This window comes from Tachysurus fulvidraco, chromosome 4 (genome assembly GCF_022655615.1).
Source record: "Tachysurus fulvidraco isolate hzauxx_2018 chromosome 4, HZAU_PFXX_2.0, whole genome shotgun sequence".
Lineage (NCBI taxonomy): Eukaryota > Metazoa > Chordata > Actinopteri > Siluriformes > Bagridae > Tachysurus > Tachysurus fulvidraco.
In genome coordinates this window covers 30,482,333-30,485,722 of record NC_062521.1, presented here as the reverse complement: position 1 = coordinate 30,485,722, position 3,390 = coordinate 30,482,333, and the positions used below count along the sequence as shown (strand labels likewise).

The following is a 3,390-nucleotide window of genomic DNA, read 5'->3' as shown; positions in this document are numbered from 1 at the left end:
CATCAAACAAGGATTAAGCTTAATTGCTCTATATATGCTCAACGTTTATACATGAATAAACAAAATCAAATGAATATGTTTACAATAACTTTATTAACTTTTTGAAGCATCAAAGTTTTTTTTTGTTTGTTTGTTTTTGTTTTTGGACTTTCAATTGATGAAAAAAAATTGATGAAAGTATTTTATTAATATATTCATTTGTTTTCCAAACATGAATAAAAGTCTTAAGCGCTTGGAACAACATGAGTGTGGATAAATGTAATGAGGAGTCGTAAAGCTGGTGATCTATTTGCAGCGTTTATTCAAAACTCGAAAACAGACAGCCAGGGTCAAACACGGCAAACACGATATCGTAGGACAGGCACAATCAGAAACGAAAGAACAGGCAGGAGGTCAGGGCAGGCAGCAAACAACCAGAGAATCAAACACAGAAACTCAAAAAAGTCAAAACCGGAACCAAGACAGACTGGAAACGCTCAGAATGACTGCTAATGCAAGTCAAGACTTGGCACTGAGGTCAAGTTCGTATTTATACACGCTGGCTGATAGGAAACAGGTGGCACAGCAATCAGTCTTCGTGATGGATGCTGGGAGGTGTAGTCCGGAAACAATTAATATTCCGGAGACGCTTCTCTACGTTGCCGGTCGGGAAGCGAGGCAGGTGCGCTGATCCTGACAGTAAAAAGAAAGCAGAATATTTATTTTGTGTGAACTGTCCCTTTCAGTTTTGTATGAAAGCATTTACCATGTTTGCTGAAATACAGAAAAAAAACACCCTTTGTGGCTTATGCAATAAAATAGACTATACATTCATACAGTTCTATACATACCAAGGAGTATCAGTCGAGGAGTTGCAGGTAGTTCAAGCGTCCTTTCTATATCAGCTGCAGTGGAAGATGCCTAAGACACAGTTGCAATGATTAGGACATAGAAAATACACTAAGAATAATGCCTTGTATGCATTTAATTTTTAAAAGAGCATTTCAGTTGTTAGGAAAATAATACCATGATAGAAAATAAACATCAACAACAAAACTTACATTTGCAAAAAGGATCAGCCCTTCCTGAGTCTCAGAGAAGTGAGCCATGAGAAGTTGGATGATGCAGAAGGAAAGCTCGAGGTCTGGCCACAGAGAAATGACAGCCCTGACATCTGCATAGGTGGGTTTGTTGCTGACTGCATGTCTTAAATGATAGTCTGAATGACTAAAGATGGAAGCAACAACTTACACTGTAATTTCAGATAAAAGAGAGCAAGATTCTTTAAAAATAAAGTCTCATCGATATTTTCTGGACTAACCTCCAAATTCTCACTATTTCCAACTATGGCAGTATATTCTTCTGTCATCATATCACTGTCAATAGCTTCAGTCACAAGTGATGTGGCAACAATGGATTCACTTAGGTTTACCTCTGTTGAGTGTTTATGTTTTCTTGATATGTGAGAGATAAAGGTGGATATCACTGAAAATGTTTTATCACACTGCTTAAAGGGGCATGTCACACCACCACCACACAATCATTGTGGTGTCTTTAAAGATGTGATTTCAAAGCTGCTAATTTTGCAAACTTCTTGTTACAGTCCTGGATGAAACTGTCATGAGCAACGAACCACCGCGGGAGCGTCGCCCTAAAGACGCGTCTCCGGAGTACTAGCGCACTTCCGCACTACACTCCCCATCAGCCACCTCGCCTCCTGATTACTCCACCACCTGTCTCTCATTCCCATTCACATAAATACCACGCTTCTACTCCATACCGGTGCGAGGTCTCGACTTGTGTTACTACAGTCATTCTGAGCGTTTTCTGTGTTCTGTTTTTCTGGTTATTACTCTGCTCTCTCTTCCTGACTCTTCTGACTGTTTGCCGCCTGCCCCGACCTTTTGCCTGTCCCCGATTCAGATTCTGCTCTCTCTTTGCTATTGTGTTTTGCCGGTTCTGACCCCCCGCCTGTTTGACTCCGATCTGTGTTTGTACTTAAATAAACTCTGCTGCAAATGGATCCCCAGCTGTACGCCTCCTCGTCATTACAGGAGACCTCGCCAATCGAGGATCCAGCAGCCGTCGCTCAGCTCGCCACTCAGATCACCGGCCAGGCCCAGCAGCTCGCCGGTCATCACCAGCAGCTGACACGCCTCACTCAGCTTACACAGGAGCTTGCCGCGGCTCTTCAAGGGCTACAAGGAGCCGCCGCCGCACCAACTCCCCCAACCCCAGCAGCGGCTCCCCAGGCCGTGCCGTATCCCGCTCCTGCTGTCACCGGACCCCGTCTCGCCTTCCCGGAGAAGTTTAGCGGCGAACCCGGAGGGTGCCGGGGCTTTCTGATGCAGTGCTCGCTGTTCGTTGCGCAGCAACCAACCCTGTACGCTACAGAAAACAGCCGTATAGCCTTCGTCTGCTCCCTGCTCACGGGTAAGGCCTTGGATTGGGCCACCGCGGTGTGGAGAGAGAACGCCTTCCCCTCGTTCGCGGCATTTCTCACCCAGTTTCGCACAGTCTTTGACACTCCGCCTCTGGGGAGAGCGCGGAGGAACGCCTGCTGGCCGTGTCACAGGGAGATCGCACCGCTGCGGAGTATGCCCTAACGTTTCGCACCCTCGCCGCCGAAGCAGGCTGGGAGGAACGCCCACTGCGACTGCTCTACCGCAAGGGTTTAAATCCTAACCTCCAAGCTGAACTGGCCTGTCGAGATGAGGGACGGAGCCTATCTGAGTTCGTGGATCTCTCCATCCAACTGGATAATCTCATGCGCTCCCAGCGAGCCCGAACCCCTCCGCGCACCGTCACACGCCCCGCGCGCACCGAATACCCATGCAGGTCGACTACACGTGCCTCACGCCGGAGGAACGAGAGCACCGCTTCCGCCTCTGCCTCTACTGCGGAGAACCGGGACACCGACTGCCAACCTGCCCAACCCGACCACCGCGACGACAGGATAACCCGGTGAGTTCACACTCCGTCACCCCCCGATCGTCGAACTGCGCGCAAATTAGTGTACGGCTCGAGATTCACGGGCAGAGTGTCGAAGCCCTTGCACTCGTTGACTCAGGTGCAGCTGGGAACTTCATGTCTTGGGATTTTGTTCATACTCACAACGTTCCGATAATTCCCTCTGTGTTTCCCTTAGAAGTGGAGGCGATAGACGGACGATCATTAAAAGAAGGACGCATCACACACCGCACCAAAAATCTCATCCTGCAGGTGGGGGACCAGCATCAAGAGCGTCTCTTCTTCCACCTCATCCACTCCCCCCGGCACGCTGTCATTCTCGGCCTACCATGGCTTCAACTCCACAACCCGACCATCTCCTGGACCGATCTGCACATCACCGGCTGGGGCAGCACTTGTGACACACACCGCCGGGACCCAATGGAGCCGTGCCAGCTTAAC

General features: G+C 48.8%; 1 long non-coding RNA gene across 1 annotated transcript; it reads right to left on the bottom strand.

Annotated features, from left to right (window-relative positions):
* Positions 1-297: 297 nt before the first annotated feature.
* LOC125141042 lies at positions 298-1,491 on the bottom strand. Its single transcript, XR_007140385.1, has 3 exons — positions 1,041-1,491; positions 831-900; positions 298-672 (listed from the first exon to the last, which is right to left on the bottom strand). It is a non-coding gene; the product is annotated as an uncharacterized LOC125141042 (long non-coding RNA).
* Between the last annotated feature and the right edge of the window lie 1,899 nt (positions 1,492-3,390).